The sequence below is a fragment of the Triturus cristatus genome, chromosome 1_2 (assembly GCF_964204655.1).
Source record: "Triturus cristatus chromosome 1_2, aTriCri1.1, whole genome shotgun sequence".
In the NCBI taxonomy this organism is placed as follows: Eukaryota; Metazoa; Chordata; class Amphibia; order Caudata; family Salamandridae; genus Triturus; species Triturus cristatus.
This window is the reverse complement of record NC_140580.1, coordinates 269,683,740-269,703,883: the sequence shown is the minus strand read 5'-3', so window position 1 is coordinate 269,703,883 and position 20,144 is coordinate 269,683,740. Positions and strand designations below refer to the sequence as shown.

The following is a 20,144-nucleotide window of genomic DNA, read 5'->3' as shown; positions in this document are numbered from 1 at the left end:
TAGAATGCTCCCTTAGAGTACTTTATATACCAATGTTTAATGCAATTTAAAAACACGTAGCCTCCACCCCCCACAAACTCTGAACAATTGTTTTTTACATTAGGTGATAAAATTTGCCACATGTAGATCGACAAATAATCACTTTCGAATAGCAAAGCGCTACTGTGGAGCAAACGATGTATCTGGCCCTTCTCTTGAAATATATCAAAGTGTGTGTTTTTTAAGAAACAGCAGTCTATGCAGCACTTTACCCCAAATTGTTTAAGAGACCCTCATGTCAGGTGTTAGCCTGCCCTCACTTACCACGAACCATGCGCCATGTCTTTCAGCCTTTGATTCCTCTTACGGTAACATCTAGACCTGCAAACAGCGCTCTCGGAGCAGCCCAGAGCCAGGAGCACACATACTTCACAAATTCATGTGTTCAATGTGCAGGCATACTGGTGGGTTTTAGCAAAGCTCTCTTTGCCTGTTAAATTATTTCATGAATAATTCTATTTTTTCAAATACGATCAAACAAGAAAATGTACTTGACATAGTAGAATAAAGAGTGACCAATATAGGATATCAATATTCATGTATTTGTGCATTTTACAGGTGGTATAGGATACCCGTGAGTTTATTTGATATATGAATACACAAATACAAATACTACTTAGTAGACATGATAATGTATTAGCCTTTATTTGCCAATGGACATCAGATCTTCTATCTTATAAAAATGGTATTCATGTTTGTTTTTTGGATCATGAGTGATGTGCCATATGTCACCAACCACACAAACCTCACTCCCCAGATCGACAGTGTTCCATCATTCACCAGCTCGCCACAGCCCCCTGGATAGAGCCTACCTTCCCTTCTGCTGCCAAAATCTGCTTGTCCATCACTTGCTGCTTCTTCCTGGCTGCAGCTTTCAGTAATACTGCGGTGCTATGTAGTGTCCAGAGGAAGCGCTCTAAGTCGCATATTTGCATACTGATCCTTAGCCTGACCATGACAGACCTGCTGGTTACTATCCTGGTGTTGCCGATGGATGCCAGCTGGATTGTCACTCTGCAGTGGTACGCAGGAGATTTGCTGTGCAAGCTGCTTAACTTCTTCAAGCAGACCTAGTGTTGGTCGAAATCAGCTTGGACCGGCATTACTCAACCTATATCCACTGCCCCCATCTCAGCCTGCAACACCTGCCACAGTGGTTAGAAAGGGCTCGTCCTCTGCTATTAAGCATTATATGACAAACGCATATTATTATTTTTAATCTGCACCAGCAATCTCAGCCTGCTGCTGCCACTGAAAGAGCCGTGAAAAGCACCGGCCTATCTGGAAAGCAGATTTCTTCATTACCTCTCGCGTGGCTGTCGTAGGGAAAATGTTATTTCACCACCTTGAGTTACAGAAAGGTATTTTGTCACGATGGCAAGGGAGAATCGAGTGGCAGTGCAGGGCCCGTGGATCCCTGGCCCACACATCTGAGTGTCCCAAAGAGAGCTATATGATGCAGAATCAGCAGACTCAAAGACAGTAAAATGTAAACTTAAGTGTGCCACAAGCCCGGAAGCCTCATATGAATGGTCAGGTTAAAAAATATAATGTAAATAAAGTGTGAGAAGTTGGCCTGGTATATGTTGTTCACTAGTTCTAGTCGACACCTTGCACCAGTACAATTCGACTCTTATGGTAGATAGGTTTAAGGCAACCTTTTAAAGAAAGCTATCCTAGTGGTAGCCGTGGAGAGCAGCCTTCAGGCTAAGTCTCAGAGGAATGTAAAGCAGCTTGTTTTACCTTATAATCTCTTGAATTACCAAATGAAAGGACACCACACAGGTATATATATATATATAAAATATATATGTATTTATTACTAGACACACTCTACTAATCTCTTTATGAGATTAGAAGTCAGGAACATATGCACAAATCAACGTTTCACAACAAGTTAAGCACAAATATGACTGGGGCCCTAGGGGCGTACCATACCATATACTAAAAAAGAGGTTTAGGAATATTGACTTGAGAAGGGACAAGGCCTAGGGCCTTCAGAAGTGCTGGGGCCTCACTAATCCACCCAAGGCAGGTAAGTAAAGGACCCACGGGAGACGCATGCAGTGTGAGAACACAGCCGCGGATCCCAATAGACTTCAATGGAGCAAGTCGCGGTTGGAATTTTAAAGTTTTAGGATACTTCGGGAGAGTCTACAAGCAAGTCACTTACAGGGTAAGTAGTTCTAGAGCCAACACACACAGGAGCACCGTAGTCCTGGAGTTACCTCACCCAGGGAAGCCGGGTGCATAGGTGTCTTTTGGTGTCGGGTCGCGGCATCGTTTTCAATAGGAGCCAAAGAAGACTTGCTGCTTGTGAAGACTGAAGAAGTGTCCGGTAGAATCCAAGGCTGGATTCAGAAGAAAGAAGACCTGAAAGCAGAGGAGACAGTGTTCAAAGTCACTTGCCAGTGACCTGTGGCCAGGAAGCTGGATGCCCACAGTAGTCGGCTGATTTCAGGTGATCACGGGTGTCTTGACTCTTCAGCCAAGAGGTCCAGGAGGTGTCGACGATGACTAGGAGCTGGATTCGGCGTGTCCCACAAAGTTTGTAGCTTACTGCGGTGTCAGCGACCAAATTGGAGCCAACAAGCCTTGGTAACAGCAAGTCTTGTGGAAAGTGTAAAAAGTCAGCGGTGCAAACCAGCAAGGTCTGAGGGACTCACCCAGCGAGGGTAAGTCAGGGCAGGTCTGGAGCAACCAGAGGAGCCCTTTGGTTCTGCAGAAAAGTCTTCAGGGGACCCACAAGCCAACCGGCAAGGGATCGCGAATACGCCTCGTGAGGATTCACTTCACAGGAGCCCACGGTCACTCGGGACGAGGTAGGCCTCTGATCTTCGGTGGAAATCCTGCTGGAGGCTTGGACCATACGCGGTCCAATGCACAAGTTCGTAAACGTCGTGAAGGGGTTGCACTCGACAATAGTGCACGGTACCCGGGTATTGCTGTTCCTCGTCACTCGTGGGGTCAACTTGCCTCAACTACGCTGGGGACTCACGATGGCCTTGGAGAAGTCAGGAAATCCACTTCTGGGGCTGCAGGGACTTCGGACTCCAGCGAGAGCGGGAAAGTTTGCGACCGTTGATTCAAAGTTTTGGTGCCTGCCAAGCAGGGGAGTCACTCCTTGACTCCAAGGGATTCTTCAGTCTTCCAGAGGTAGTGGAACGTCGAAGGTCCAGAATTCTTCTTCGGGGCGTCCTCCAGGGATATCTAGTTTGCAATGGCAAGGGTTTCCTAACTTATACTAGAAGAAAGGGAGGGACTAGCTCTATGACCCCTCCTATGGGAGGGTCAGGGGAGTGGGTGGCTACACCCACTTCCCTTTGTCCAGTTTCGCGCCAGAGCAGGGGCAGGTAGCCCCTGAACCGGTTTGAGCTGGCATATGCACAGAGGAGCCTACTGCTCCCCCAGTGCAGGACTTCAAAGCACTCTAGGAGTGCACCCACCCAGCCCCAATACACTAAATCCTGTCTGGAAGGTGGTTACACCTCCCTGTGACAGGATGCTTATTGTTGGGCCTCCTCCACTGTGAGTTTCGGTCAGCAGCAGGAGGGCAGCCAGTGTCTGTGCTGGTGGCATCCATTTTGTGATGCCAGGGCTCTTTCAGGATTCTACCGTGTTTCCACTAAAGGTACATGTCTACCCCTCTAGAAGGCTGGGATCATACTCTCACACCAGTTACTGGTGTGGAGGTATGATTCCAAAGCGTTTGACACCAAACACGACATGTTTTGATGCAGCCATCCCCGAGTTAGCATTTACCTCAAGGTTATAATGCACTTAAGAGTATAAGGATTAACCGCATCCACAAACAGCCACAGAGAATAGACTCTGAGAGCTGCAGAGGGGCCCTGCTCAGTCAGAGGCACCCCCCCCACATGGAAACCAAGTACCCTGCCCTCAGGATTGATAGGGCCTGCCTTAGGGGTGACTGATAGGTTTATGTGTGTGTGCAGGTAGAGCTATAGGGAACCTATATCTCAGTGAGGAGTGCTAACACTACCTCACCCAGGCTGCAGTAGCAGGCCTGTGGTGTCAGATTTAGTCTGCTTCCCAGGGGTGGCATAATACATGCTTCAACCCCTGGTAGGCCTGTGAAGTACCTATGCCCTTGGTACCTAAGGTACCATATACTAGGGGCTCATAAGGTACCACAGTATCCAATCACTAGTGCATCTAATATGCACTCCAAGTTGTTTAGAGAGAACAGAGAGACTGGGGCCCTGATTAGCAGGGCCCCATGCAGACTATAGCCAGAAACCAGTGTTAACATCAGAAAAAAAGTGGGGGCAACATAAGTGCACATCCTACACTCCTACACAAAGGATTCCATACCAATGCTCAAATTGATTCAAATCCAAATGTTACCCAGCAATATTTATTTCAGGTTGACGATACCGATTCTGATTTGTCGGAATGACGGTTCCTGAGGGGGGAGGAGGAATGTGTGATTGGCGCATCCTGAGAAATAGACCAGAGTGGTCCCAATGTGGATGGAAAGGTAAATGGAACACCTGTTTCATTCCTTGTTGACACTGGTGCTACCTGTTCCATTGTAAGAACAGCTGAAGTTTCCAACCTACCCCTCTTGGGAAAAAGAATCCAAGTTGTAGGAGGTTCAAATCGAATAATGGCAAATCCCGTAACTGAGCCTGTCACTGTACAAACTGGGTCATTTAAGGATTTGCACAAGTTCATAATATGTGATTCTAGTCCAGTAAAACTTACTGGGACGAGTTTTGTGGTGCACACTTAGTTATTTCATTTATTGTACACCAAAAGAAATTGAACTGCATACAAATGATGATAATGTTGTATTTAAACTGGAAAGACACAAATCAGAAGCAGAAGGTCTATTTCCATTATTGACAAGTGATGATTTGCCCTTGGAGCAAAGAGATACTGTGTCACCTGAGGTTTGGGATTTTATGGCGGAAGATATTGGATTAATCAAAGGGGTTGCTCGGATGTGCATTAATCTGAAACCAAATGCAGTATTCCCTTGTATCCCACCATATAATTAATTCCCAGAGACAATTGCAGGTATTACACCATTAATTGTGTCATTGATTGAATAAGGAATATTGAAAGAGATCACGGGAAGCCCATGTAATTAAACTATTATGGGAATTCAGAAGCCGAATGGAAAGTATCGGATTGTGCAGGATTTGCGCAGGATTAATAAAATTGTAATCCCATGTTGTCCGATTGTGCCAAATCCAGCTGTGATACTTTATCAGATCCCATGCGAAGATGAATGGTTTTCTGTTATTGATTTGTGTCATGATTGTGCCTGAATCCAAAAGTTCCGCATACACTGCAGCAGAAGGGGAGGGGGGAGAGGGGGGGCAATCCCCACCCACTAAACACGTCGCGTCTACAGCAAAGATGCTTCGTGTTCTAGTTGTTCGCCGTAGCTGTTTCCGTCCGGGTCACGCGCACACTTCCGGGTCACTGCCTTCCGTGGGTGGAGCTGCCGCATCCCGGGAATTCACAGCCTCAGCTGGTGCCGCTGGACACCTTCCGTCTGCCTTCGGCCTCCTGTTCCTGTTTTCAGAACGGGGGTCTTCCGTGGCCCTTTTTGTTATCCTGGGCATCTTCTTCTGATTCCTCATGTTCTCTGGCGGTAACGTGCTCGCACTTGCTTGTGTTATGCTCTGTGGGTGATACTTGCCCTTGCATACAGAGGCAATCCTTGGTGTGCTCTGAGGCGTCTGCATTTTTATATATGTTTGAATTGCATCACAGTCTTCTAGTGCTTCCCTCATTTGTTGTCATTTAGTTCCTTACCGCAAAATTAGATATCGACTCCTGAAGTAAGGAGTGCAGTATCTAAGGCACTCACACAAACGGAGGGTACTGGGGGTTCCTGATTTCCACACTCCATTTACATGAAGCCAGAATGACCAGTTGGCCCTGAATAAAATGGTGGCAATATTTTTTGGTTTATTTCTTGCTCTTCAAAAGGTTGTGTTGTTAACTACGTACAGAATTATTATTTACCACCTTGTGTTCACGTTCCTCACCTGAAGGGGGGGTAAGCTGTTCATTCAGGCTACTACATTATTGTGAAACATTATGCTATGCCTCAAGATATTAATTATTGTTCTGTTTGTTATTTAGGACATATTGCATCAGACTTACATCCTTTCTTATAGTGGACACAAGTGGAAGAGGGGAGACCTCCAGGTAGAATGTTTGTGTAACACTGTATGCATTTAACTTTATGGTCTCGGTCCAGCAGAGTATTGATTCAGTTTTCTGTTCACAGGATCTTCAGCAAGTCTCCAGTGGTGCTTCTTTTGTGCAGGACGTGTGTTGGGCCTTCCGCTACCTTCTCCTTCCCTTGTCTTCCCTTGTCTCCCCTCTTCCCCCTATTCACTAGTACCGCTTTGACCTTGTTGGGTGGACTGGTGGTAGAGGGAAGTTGGGAACTACTCGTCCATCTTCCGCCTCTCGTCCCTGCGGAGATCTCAGGTGAGCTTGACAATTTGTGTCAAGCATTTTTTCCATTCCCTTGCACCCGGATAGGCAATTTTTATTTGCTTTCCGGTTCCGAAACGGTGTCTTGGCATGCTGCTGAGTTCCACAACGGTATACCGAAAGTCCTTCCCTCTTCAATAATATTTTGAAAACAAATCTGGAATCATTAGTGATGCCAAATCACTCTGTGTTGGCTCAGTCCATTGATGACTTGTTTATAGCATCAGGTAATCAAGACGCTTGCATATGAGACACCATCACACTTTTAAATTATGTGGCAGTAAATGGACACAAAGTGTCACCTGCAAAGTTACAATTTTGCAGGAGAGTAGTCCTCTACTTAGGACATCACATTGAAAAGTGTCACAGGACAGGATTACTGCAATTTTGCAAATAAATCCGCCTAGCACACAAAAGGAAGTTTGCAAGTTCCTGGGAATGTTTGGCTATTGTCAACAATGGATTCCAAATTTCTTGTTGATAGCTAAGCCACTTCTAAGGCTTACACATAAAGATATGTCAGATCCAGTTCCATGGAATGATAAATGTATGCGTTCTTTTAACGAACTGCGAGAGAGTCTGTCGAGCTCCAGCATTGGGAATGCCCGATTTTAACAAGAGCTTTACTCTATACTGCAGTGAGCGCAAAGGCGGAGCCTTTTCAGTATTAAAGCAAATGCATGGTACTGCGCATAGGCCTGTTGCATATTTTTTGGTTACTTTAGATCCTGTAGCCCTAGCTTTACCTGGATGTCTAAAAGTCATAGCTGCAACATGTGTGAGTTTGGAACAGTGTGAAAGCATTGTAATGGGTCACCCGTTGAACGTGCATGTGCCTCACTCTGTTGATATTTTGCTTACTCATACTTGATTGAAACATCTTACTAGCAGCCGATTGACAATGTATGAGGAAGTGATTTTGGGTGCTGAGAATGTGTCGCTGGTGCGAGGCATGAGTTTGAATTCTGCCACTTTGATGCTTTTGCCTGGAAAGGAAATTCCGATTGATGAAGCGGATCATGACTGTTTGGAAGTGACTGAACTATGCACAAAGCCTCGACCGGACATTCTGGATGTTCCGTTACCTGAGTCAGATCAAGTGTTGTATGTGGATGGGTCTTGTTTGCAAGATGCTGGATTAAACTTGAGAAGTGCGTATGCCATCTGTACTGCAGGGGAAGTGGTGGAAGCTTCTTGGTTGCAGGGAGTGTATTCTGCACAGGTTGCAGAGTTAGAAGCCTTGACGAGAGCTTGCAGCATCACCGAACAATTGAGAGTTACAATTTTTACCGACAGTCAGTACATCTTCGGGGTCAGACATGACTTTGGGCAGTTGTGGTCACAGCGTGGATTCATAACCTCTTCGGATTGACCAATTCAAAACGGAGAAGGCGTGAGTAATCTTAATCTACTGCTGTCATTACAGCTGCCTGCCCAAATTGCAGTGGTCAAGTGTCTGGCCCACCAACAAGGAAATGATTATGTCACAGTGGACAACTGCTGTGCAGATGAGACTGTGCGCTATTGCTCACTAAATTCATATATCTTCAATGGAGATCACTTGTAAGAAAAAACGGATGTCGCTGAATGTAGGCTGATGTTATCAACTGTAGAAATATGGGAAGAAATACAAGCATTGCAGGATGAAGTACCAGATACTGAAAGACGGGTTGGATTAGAGCAGGGTGTATAGAGAGAGACAGGAAAATGAGGTCTGGGTGTACACAGATGGGAGACCAGTTTTGCCAGATAGTTTGTTATCGCCCATAGATAGGCACTATCATGGAACTGCACACATTGGAGCAGATGCCATGATGCATCTCTTTTGTCAAACATAGTTTAATCATCGATTTAGAGCAATTGCAGAAGTGCTGTGTCAAAGGTGTATGGTGTGTCAACAACAAAACATGGGGAAGAAAACACTGGTTACTATAACTCAGGAAGATCTGAAGGATCATTTAACAGGAAGCAACTCAATTTTATTGAGATGCCTCCTTGTAATGGTTTAAAATATGGTCTGGTAATTGTGTGTTTGTTATCTCGTTGGGTAGATGCATACCCAACTAGGCAAAAGACAGTTAAACGGTGGCAAAACATCTGCTGTGATAACTCATACCGCATTATGGATTTGGACTTCTTTGGAATCGGATAGAGGGACTCATTTTAATTAAAAGGTTTTGACAATGTTGTATGCAGCATTACAAATCGAGCAAACGTTACACTGTGCTTATCGACCGGAAGCATTTGGAGTGGTTGAATAGGTTAACGGAACACTAAAGTCCAGGTTGGCGACAGTGTGTGCGTCCACGTCCTTATGCTTTGCCCCTGGTATTGATGATTTGAGAAGTAACCCAGACAGAAGAAATGGACTGTCCCCACACAAAATTATTATGGGGATGGTTATGAGACAGTCTGCCTTTCCTGTTAATCAGTTGGTGAACATTACTGATTATTTGGTGCTTGATTACGGTAAAGGATTGGGTGATGTGTTACCTTCTGTGTCTCAGCAGGTTGGGAAGCTGCAACTTCTCCTCAGCAGCAGCAGTTCCACGACCTCAGTCCTTGTGACTGGGTCCTGGTGAAGAAACACGTACGCAAGTCATGTTTGGAACCTCGCTAACGTGGGCCGTTCCAAGTGATACTGGTAACCACAACTGCTGTCAAATGTGGTGGTCTACCTAATTGGGTACACGCTGCCCATACTCACCGAGTCCCATGTCCCCTTGAAGATGCAGTAGCTATAGCGGATGTACTGGTGGTTACAGTGAGACATCCGACTCAGGTCAGTCAAACAGTAGAGAGGGGCTCTAGATACTGGGTATCGAAGCAGTGATTCAAGCAAGGGTCTGAGAGAGTCAGCTCTTGCAGGTACCAAGGGTCTCAGAGAGGAAGAGCTGACCGGGCAAGTTACTGACCCAGTTACTGACCCAGTCAGCGCCATGAAACCGCTTGGCGTACATGCGCTTAAGAAATTCTTTTAAAATGACATAACATAACATGTGAACAGTGCAACAGAAACACGAGTGATCAATGGAGATCATTGGCCCAAAAGAACAGACAGATTAAGGCAAATTCTGATAGAAGGCAGAGTACACCGACTGTTATCGAAGTTTCAAGTCAATCTGAACAGAGTGATACTGATGATGATGGACCGTCAGTAAGAAGGTCAAAAAGAACCAAGGTACCAAATCGAAAATACACTGCACCTGAATGGACTTATGTGTCAGTAACCAACGACTGAGAGAAAGCATATCACGCTTTTTGCTTCAAAGACACATGCTCACATAAACCACCTTGAGGAACTGTTATAACTGATTGAAGACATCAAAGCCAGAGAAATAAGAAAGGCTTACCGGAAAATCCAAAGAGATGAAATTACACTGTTCTGTGGCATAAATGGACTAAGTCTGAAGCTGCAAAATCTGTGAACTGTGACAACGAAAGAAATGAAGAAACCACTTAAAAGTCTATATTTAGATCTTTGCTGCAAACGCTATACTAACATCCTTTATAAATGTAACAAGTTTCATGAAGTCTGGTTCTAGAGAAGTCGAGAATTCAAACCCGGCAACAGTAAAGGGCAAACGTATATGTGCATGTTTACATGCTGCTTTTTCTATAGTCATTGTTGTGTTTTTCATTATCTTAAATCTTCTTCATCATGTCTATGGAAAAAATTCTAAACCTACATCTGTTACTAAGTCATTAGAAGGAAGAAACAATGAGCTTTAATCAAACATTCAAGCTGACAAAACTTTACATGTAGATCAATCTATTAGTAATTATTCTTTAAATGTCTTTACTAAATTGCTTTATGAGTATGTTGATACAATGGATGCCCGAAATTGTTATTTGTGTATGCAATTACCCACTTCTGTCTCAGAGGGGTGACTTACCATCACTTGCCTGTTACCTATGGAATTTCTTGTAGTGTAATAATTAGTCTGTTTTATTACAAAGGAAATTTGAATATTGTGCCTGAAACACAAACTGCTGAAATGATGAGTGAATTTTTCCAAACCACAATGAGTATAGACACTGCTTATGCACATTTACATAATTTAACCTGCCTTTTGCATATTGTAGAAAAGGATTGTATTAATTCTGTTGAAGATAGATGAGGACAAATTAAGAAAAAGGCTGAAGGTCATTCAAAAATTCCATCTTGAGCATATAGGGGAACCACACTTAAAAGGAGTAACACACAAGCCGCAATGGCTCTAGATTGGCAACACGAAGGAAAGCTTTGTATATTGCAACGCAAAACTGAACTTAATAACAAATTAGTTGGTTCTAGTGAATGTGACCCTACTTTCCAAATTGTGGGTGGATGAGGTTCCTACCTTGGAGGTTTAGATCCTGTATTTCCTGGAATTTATTATATTTGTGGGAAAAATGCCTATTGTAGGTTACCAAAACATTGGTATGGATGCTGCCATTTGGGAATTGTATTTCCAAAAATGTATCATTTGGGACAAACAGATGGAACCAATTAATTTAAACATGCACGCATAAAAAGAGGTGCTAATGGTGTTAAAGTAATTGGGGATATATTTGGTGCAATAATTCCATCAGTTGGGGTGATTCTAAAGTCTCACAAAATTCGAGAACTTTCCAGGTGGAGGATTGCTTGCCATAGATACTGAAATAGTTGCTATCAGATCTATGGTGTTTCATAACAGACTTGTATTAGACGTCCTTCTTGCAAAAGGAAGCGGGGTCTGCCGGATGCTGAAAGTTTAACAGTGTTGTACATATATCCCTGATAAAAGTAAAGATTCGCGGGGGAATATTACCAACATCACTGTGACCACTTGTTAGGTTTGGCGTGAAGAGAAAGTCCACAGTGGTCTCAAGGTGAGTTTACATTCCTTTATTCAGTATTGACAACTATTTATGTGTGAGACATTCCAGTCCTTCTTGACGTCCTTATGCGTCTTCCTCTTGTTAGACCTTTTGCTTCTTGTACAGTGAGCTGGCATTCCTAGGTTGCTCAGGTGCCTGTTTTGTCGAAACTAAGACACTTTATAGAGAGTCACTTACATATTCTGGAGGCGGAGTTTGAACACGCTCCCTACCTTTAAATGCAAACCAATCAAGGGAACTGGTGCTCGGCTTTCGGACTTCTGCATCTGACTCCACGCCCCCCTTCTCCTCTTCCCAGCGTTCTTGTTCCCTTCCCGGTTGTTGAGCTCTGGTGAACTGTGTGCTTGTTTCAAGATTCCAACTTTCACTAGTTCTATTGGATTTGACCTCGAATCTCGACTTTCAGATATTACCCAAGAACCTCTGACTCACGACTACTAACTCGACGACGTTGACAGTGAGCACTTTCAAGTCAGGTATTTTTTTTTATTTGATTGTCTGCGTGTTTTTCTTCACACGCGGTCCCGTTACGCTCTACTTTATATGCGACCACGTTTAACCTTCCCTTGTGTGAAATACCTTTTGTTTGTTGAATGCGCGGTGCGCTGAAGATTTTTTATTGCAGACACGGAGTACTAGCACACGCGGTGCGCGTTTAAATTTTCTTTCGCTTCTGACATTTGTTTCTTCAAATGCGCGGTTCGCGTTTGAAGTTGGACTGGCTACATTGTTTACTTACAAACGCGTGGTACGCGTTGGTAGTTTTGAGCTGGATACATTGTTATTTACAGACGCGAGGCACGCGTTTGTAGTTTTGAGCCGGATACATTGTTATTTACAAACGTGAGGCACGCGTTTGTAGTTTTGAGCCGGATACATTGTTATTTACAAACGCGAGGCACGCGTTTGAATTTTGGGCTGGATACAATGTATCTTGGTACGCGCAGTGCGCGTTTGACTTATTACAAAGCAGACAGAGAAGGAGAGTGTCGTTAAAAGTGCTGAGTGCATCTAATGGACTGTTACTTATTTTTTTCGAGTGAGACTCTATTGCTCTTCCCCACTTTAAGACTTGAGCATCAGAGTCTTGATGAAAACCTTTTGTTTACAATTACTGACTCCAGCCTTTGAAGATAACCTGCACTCGCTACATATCGACTCCTGGCTGTCCCAGCATTGCTTTCAGAGATGTCCAGCCGGTAAAAGATTGTCTAGCTTTTATAAAACATGCACTGAGTCTTCCTTGTGTTCATTGAGGTGGGAGGGCAATTGTTTTATATTTGTTCTGTTGTTTCCCCACAGGTTCTTATCCGCCTGCTTCTTCTGTTGACCTGCCTATAAGGGAACCGGCTGGGGGATTGAGACACAGTCACACCTGCGCAATCTCTCCCCACATCTCCTTGGGTCAGTTCCTAGGTATATAGCGTTTAGGTGTTATATCGGGTGCTGGCCTGGGGAGTGTGGGGAACTTCTCTTCACTCCTGTGGATTGGGCCGCAATCCTTGCAACAGGTTAGTGGCACGGGCAACACCTCTCTTTCAGGTTCACCGGAGGCGCTCCCAGCCAGCGCCCTCAGCAAAGAAAACAAAGAAGCAGGTGAGTTTCTGCCTTTGCTGCTGGCTTTAGGGTTGTTTTTCAGCTAGGGAAGGGGTGGGTAAGTACAACTATTTGGGGCACTCTCCCTTTTGTTTTCTACAGGGAATGCCTTCTTTAATTTTCTTACTTCCCTTCTCTCTTTCCTTTTCTTTCTTGTCTCTTTCTTTGCTCTTATTCTCTTCTTTTAGACATCACTCTTTTCTTTGTAGACTACTGCACTTGTCCCACCCTCTTTTTCTTCTTTTCCTTAACCCTTCTTCCCGTTATACTCCAACCTCCTCCCTGCCCCCCTCTTTTCTTCTTCTTCCTTTTTTGGGGGGTTTAGTGAAAGAAACAAGCATGCACCTAACAAAACCACACCCTTCCTGGGATGCGGCAGATATCCCTCGTCAGCTGGAGGCGAGCCGGATCTTCTTTGGTCCGGGCTTCTTGTTCCCCTCTGGACAGGACAGGATTGCTCGGCATTGCTCCTCTTCTCTCTTCCTCCCAGGGTTCCTCTTTGGATCGTCTCCCTTCAGTCGCGCGTCTTGGCTCTCCGTCTTCGGCTTCCTTCTCTGAAAACGGCCAGCGTGATGTTCCGGCTTCTTGTGCTTCCGGCCCGTACGTGACAGCGGGACTCCACCCAGATGCCTAACTTCCGAACTAGGCAAGTAGCAATGAGCTGGCTGTTGTGTCTTTGTCTCCTACCGGGTGACAATCACACACTTAGAAAAGGTTCGGAGTGGACTTGAAGCTGATGGTGCTAGGAAATCAATTGGGAAAAGTATAACTATTGTGGAAAAATGGTTCACAAATTTGGGAGTTAGTTTAGTGGACAAAATATTAACATCAATACTAAAAATGTGCTATTTGCATACTAATTCTAATCCTTTTGATAACATTTTCTAAACGCATAAAAGCAAAGAAAGACGCATGAGGAGTGAAAAGAAAAATAGAATTAGAAGGAAGACAATGTGGATATTATGACGAACTAAAAGCCCTAGAACAATCTAGACTAAAACTTTTGAAAACATTAGCACTATAATTATGACAGCAGAGAAAACTAAGGTTAAAAGTGTGATCGCTTAATTTGCCATCTAAGGGGGAATTGAGAGAGCAAAGATTGCATCTTACGATTTTAATGACAAAATAAATGATTATGACAACTTTTAGGCAAATGTTGACCATTGTGTGTAAAGATTCATGTTATTGTAAATGACAAATATAATTCAGATACTGCATCGTAAAAGCATGCAGATGAAAAGATAGATTGAGACAGACATAGAGACATATTATGTGCTTAATTAATATAGATGTGATTAATAATCATGAAATGTTATTCATTCATTTAAATGCATTAGAAAATGAGGGAGAAAACCTCATGTTCACATTATATCACTAATGAATTTGATTTCACATGTAATGAATGTGAAATTAATAACACGAAAGAAAATAAATGTGAAACAGAGTGATTTTCATGAGAAAAAGTAGGAAATGAATATTTTATGTTGTAAGGTGTGCACCGAAATGAGAAAAGAAAAGTAGGTGCTTAAAGGTGCCTTCGTGAAACTTCTCTAACATATGTTTCATATATGTAATTTTTTATTAACGCTCAAACGACATTATCTTACATGTGTAACTTTGACACTTACCCAAAAAATAAATTTATGAGTACCCTATACTCACTTGCATTGATTATGATTAGATTGAAAGGTTTATTAATGTTTTTATAAATTGTAAATTGATACTTGTATAGCGCACTACTCACCCGCAAGGGTCTCAAGGCACTTGTACGAATACCGCTGTGGAACCCATCCTGGCTTTCCCTGTGAGGCGTCCACTCCTGGGCACCCCCAAGGTGGAGGCCCGGCATCCTTAGCGTTGTGGGGGCCGTTGTGGAGATTAAGCAAGCTATTGCCCAGAGTTGCAGAGTGGGACTCCATGATTGGAATAGGCACCGAGGCGAGAATTATCATGTTCGTGGAATTTTTTAGCCCAAGACCCGCCGAGGCGGGGAATTGAACCCTGGTCCCGGGCTAGACCTCTGCATCAGGGTCTGCCGCTCTAATCATTGAAATGTTATGTTAAGTCTCTCTATTAATGTGTGCTGCAATTTAACATGACCATTGTCTTATTTTAGTCATATTTCATGTAGGCCTCATTCTACTTTCCTATTTCAGTGAAGTCATGGACTGAATATTCTAAAGCTTATGAGAACTTTCAGTAAACTAGCAACTTGTATTGAAATGTTAACTGCTTCCTTTGACATTTCTGGCACTGAATAGTGTGTTTGCAACAATGTTTGCTACATCCTAGAACAGCTGCCTGGCAAAGTGGCACTAGTGAACCCTAAAGTTTTCCTTCTTAAAATATACTATTGTTCAATGTGTCCTATGCTTACATGACCTAAGGAAGCCACGTAATCAATTTACTTAATTTTTCCAGATGTGTATCTTCATTCCTGCTACATCACCCTCATCTCACTTTGGACTGACCAATGGAACTGAGTGGTCTGACAATTTTGGTGATGTCAAGAGGTGTTACGCAGGAAACTTATCGAGTTTAGTTGCTCACACTTTGGGAGAAATGTGCTGAATCGACACCGCAACTCTATGGCGTGACACTGCGATTTGCTGCAGACCGGTGTGCTGACACAGCATAAACCTTCCAGGTGAGGGATCATGTCATGCTGCTGTGACTTTTGGTGTTACAGCGACAGACTAAGACAGAGGCTTTATAAAGTCTCACCTGTTTCCTATCTCCTGCAGACACATACGCTGTATGAGTCCAAATCTACCTTGGCTGAGGAAGATTTCTCTGATAATCCATCCTACTCTCCCAGAATCTCATTTTCATTAAATCCTTTACTAATTACTTATTAGGGCTGTATGCTATTTTATTTTAATGCAAATGCCCTTTACCCATTTAAATGAAAACTAAAATTTGCACTTAAATCTGATTCTGTTAGTTCTGTCTCATCACTCCTTGTGGATGATACATTTGGTTTTCGGTTTATATAGTCATTTAGAAGATTAGCTGATTGAAAAGAAATTGATTTGATGATACAGGTACCTTATTCTTTGTCCTCACTGAATAACTGTCAATCCGTTGAATAACTAACCCCTTTCAGCACAGAACAATATCCATCGGAATACAAACTGTGTGTAGGAGGTAGCAAGTGGTTAAGGATACATAGATATGAGAGTTATATAACATTTGGGCCCAGTAAACCCCTACAACATATTTCATAAGACAAAGGTATTTTGCTAACCACATTTGGTAGAGACCGTAGTATGATCATTATAGTGTTGTAGTTGACAGTGGCAATAGAAATGTTTGACTTACATATTTTGTATTTAACTCCTACATGAGATGCTTGCACACAATAATGTGAAGCTGTATGAAGCTCCAAACTTCACACTCATTTTAGTCTTGTGTCAGCTTTTATATGGTGATGGTCCTCCTTCTATTTCTTTGTCGTAACGTTGACTGAGAGCAATCCAGAAGTGCAGATTGTTTCACTTTGAACATTGAAAGGGTGTGTGTGATTGACCAGCCTCTCTGGATCAGGTATCATGCGTGAGGCTGACTGAGGGGTGTTGTGCCCGTTGTAAATGCTTATATTTGGCACAGATGAAGTGTGCATTTTAAGCAGCAAAATACAGATCTCTAATAGAAAAGGAATACAGATGCAAATGGGAATACAATGCAGTGTAGCTAAACTTATCACTTTACAGAAATTCCTCGCACTCCTTTTACTCCTGTTAATATATTGATATTTCAAAAAGGTAAGAGTCTCGCCCAAAATACTTAAAATAGTCTGTGATTGTGGGTGGACAACATGGTATCTGGTTGAGACGTGCCTCTCCGCTCGTGCCCAGGCTGGCCCTGAGTAATGCCCGAAAACTCACTGGGATATCACCGATCCTACCTGGTGACTGGCACCTGGGGAAGTGGTGGCCGCGCGAGAGGAGCTGGCGAGGGCGACGGCTGAGGGAACATCGCTGGCTGAGGGTGGCAATGGAGGGTCCCCCACCGGCCACGATCCAGGCCAGCAACGGAGTGGGAGCCGGACCCTCGAGACCCTGAGGCAGAAGAGAGATGATGCCCACCATGGAATCGGGCTTGACGGTGCTGAGGCCTGTTCCAGAAGTAGAGGGTGCTGCAAGGGCAATGACCCACATTGCTAGAGCTGACCGAGGCCCGATCGAGCCTTCGGGGCCTCTGGTAGTCCTGACCCAGCTGTGCAGCGCCTCTGATAGTAGCTGTCCCCTGGAAAATCCGGTGAAGGGGCTGCGGGGGGCCAAACTGATGGAGCTGAGCGTCCCAGAGTGCAGCGCCACAACCGGAAAGAAAGGTGAGGAGGACAGTGGGCAGAGGGAGACGGGGCTGCCGGGCCTGCAGTGGATACTGGCCCCTGGAGCTCGGAGAGGCTTGCGGTTGGGGTTTCCTCCACCCTATTCCATGGCAAAACTGGGGAGACAGTGGCCCCCTGGGAGAAACTGAGATTGGCCGGAATCAAGACCACAGAGCGTGGCCTGGACAGTCAGGAGGCCCGAACAGACGTGGGATGGGACTCCTCTCCCCTCCACCACACCAGACTGCCGTACTGGGGTTTGCCCTATGCTGCCTGACCTCAACAGAGTGTGGATTAGACAGGAGTATAGTACAGCGACCACTGAGAGGTGAGGAGGACGGCGCACATGGGGAAGCGGGGGCACCCCGGCCCGCGGTGGTGACTGCTGGTGAAAGGGAACCTTGGGGTTGGGGGGGTCGCGGCGGGTGCCCTCCCGCCCCACTTGGGCATAAGATGTAGGACGAGGGCCCCTGAGTAAAGCCAATAAAGGCCTAAAACAAGACTGCAAAACACGGCCTGGATTACTGGGTGGCCTGAGCCCATGCTAGACTGTGGTGGAGAACGGACCTCCAGGATCACCCCGACCCCACCACATTGAGCCCGGGGAGAGTAAGTGACTCATTGGGGCCCCATTGGAATGCCGCACAGGGGTTTGCCCTCCGATGCATACACTTTAAGGACCTATCTGCGCGGTAGCAGGGCCTGGAGAGAGCAATTCTGCCTTTTTGTATTGTCTTACAGGCCTGCCTCACATACAGACCAGGCCTCCTCTCACCCTTCCGTTCCTGGAAAGTGCTCTGGAACTGCTGCTAGTGGACTTAGAGGTCCCGGTCGTGAGGGGCCCCACCTCTCGACTGCATGCCACAGCCTTATCCAGCATCGCAGGCTTCACCTCTCAACTGCAAGCCACAGCCGTACCCAGCATCCCGGGCTTCATCCCCTGACGGGTCCACGGCCACAGGTGCACCTCGTAACACACCCCGACTTCTCATGGAGGCTGGACACAATGACCACTGGAAAAGGGAGAACGGATAGATCAGTGAAAGACAGACTCATCAAAACTCCAAGCTCCCTTGTCAGAGAGCCTCACCCCGCAACAGAACACAGACGACCCCGGGGATCTGGGTGGACCAGAGGCCCCGATCAATTGCACCTTTATTGCGTCACTGTCCATACCTGCTGCCTAATTCCGTGTCAACCCTGCTGGGAGCCCCCTTGCATTCTTGTTGCTCGACGGAGGTCGGACGCTGCTGCATTGTCGCAACAACACCCCGGGTGAGGACTTAAGCCCCCAGGGTGCATCAGCATCTTCACAGCTGCTGCAAGTGAGGCGGGGGAGGTGTGGTCACCGCGCATAAAGTGCTGCCTCTACCCCCGCGGCGTGGAGTTTTCTTCACTGGCCATACCTGCTGCCTAATTCCGTGTCAATCCTGCTGGGAGCCCCCTTGCATTCCTGTTGCTCAGCGGAGATTGGACGCTGCTGCATTGTCGCACCAATAGTGACCACACCGTCATCCGCTCCACTCAACACGCATGCACAGACGTCACCCAAGGATTACACTGACACTTTCATTGTGGGTGAAGAACTGCTGCAGGTTTATTTCATACAACATAAGTATGACGATAAATGGGTTATCTTACGGGCGATCCAGGGCAAGCAGCCCCTCGCTGCTCCGCCCGCCTGGTGAGCCAGCACGCACGGTGGGTCGATGCCCGGCAGTGCGGCACATATTATTTTCAGATCATCCACTGGGTCACGTGATCTGTCTCCTACTCCCGCCCCTTTTGACAGGGGCGGAGCGTGTTGTGGCACACCCCCGGTTGGTCAGGCCCCCCAACCGCCCGAAGGACTAACGGGGCGCCGTCGCGGTCTTCCCAGAACCCCCTTCGGCTCCTGGACCTTGGCTCGGGCACCCTTACTGTGCCGGACAGGGGTACCCTTACTGTACCGCCAGTCGCAGAGGTACCCTTACTGTACCCTTCTGCCTTCAGATCGCCCTGTAACTCCGCCACAGCTCTGGGGAGGCTACCGTCGCTGCCAGAGCCCCCCTCCCTCCATAGCTGCTACTGATGCCCTGCCCTTGCTAGCGCCTCTTGCACGTCCAGCAGGAACATGTCCATCCCTACCCTGGACAGGTGGACCCCATCCGTCTCGTAGTACCCCTCCACCTTCTCTTGGATCAATGCATGTCTGAGGAAGCCCATGCCCCTGCGCTCGATGAATTTTTGCATGGACCTATTGACCCTTCTGCGTGACCGCTCTACTGCTGCCGGGGACCTGGCCCCCCTCCAAATCCTGCGGGGGACAATCTCCGACCACCACACTTCGCATGATCCCCCAACCTGGCTAATGGCTGGCAGGTCAGTTTGCATAGACATGAGCAGGGCCCTCCTTCCCCTGGAAACAAGGTCATTTCCCCCAAGGTGTAAGATGATGATCGAGGGCTGTACCCCCCCAGCAGCCAAATGCTGCTCAATTGAGCCCCGTGCTTCACTCCATTTCATCCCCGGGGAGCCCAACCACACGAACTGCGTGTTAACAAAACTCTGCGACCAGTTCCTGTGTGCTGCCCAGCGTTCCAACCTCGTGATGTAGGAGTGTCCCATCAACCAAACCTGGTGACCTGTCAATGAAACGATGAAGCAGCGTTTAGGTAGTTGTATCTTTATTTGCACACCAAATTACGCGGGGGGGATACCCGTTGTAAAACACAGTTTAAAGACACTTAGATATGTTCATCCGAAAAGGAAAACTAGAATGGGAAAACTCAGAACTGCACATGCAGCATCAAGGTCGAACATATCTCTTAAAACAATCGGACTC

At 45.8% G+C, this 20,144-nt stretch overlaps 1 long non-coding RNA gene across 1 annotated transcript in view; it reads left to right on the top strand.

Moving 5' to 3' along the window:
• LOC146867148 (uncharacterized) overlaps positions 1-20,144 on the top strand; it is a 69,541-nt gene that overhangs the window by 16,678 nt on the left and 32,719 nt on the right. The window contains exon 2 of the long non-coding RNA XR_014961087.1: positions 15,409-15,634. This is a non-coding gene — a long non-coding RNA (uncharacterized LOC146867148). The remainder of the gene's footprint in view (positions 1-15,408; positions 15,635-20,144) is intronic.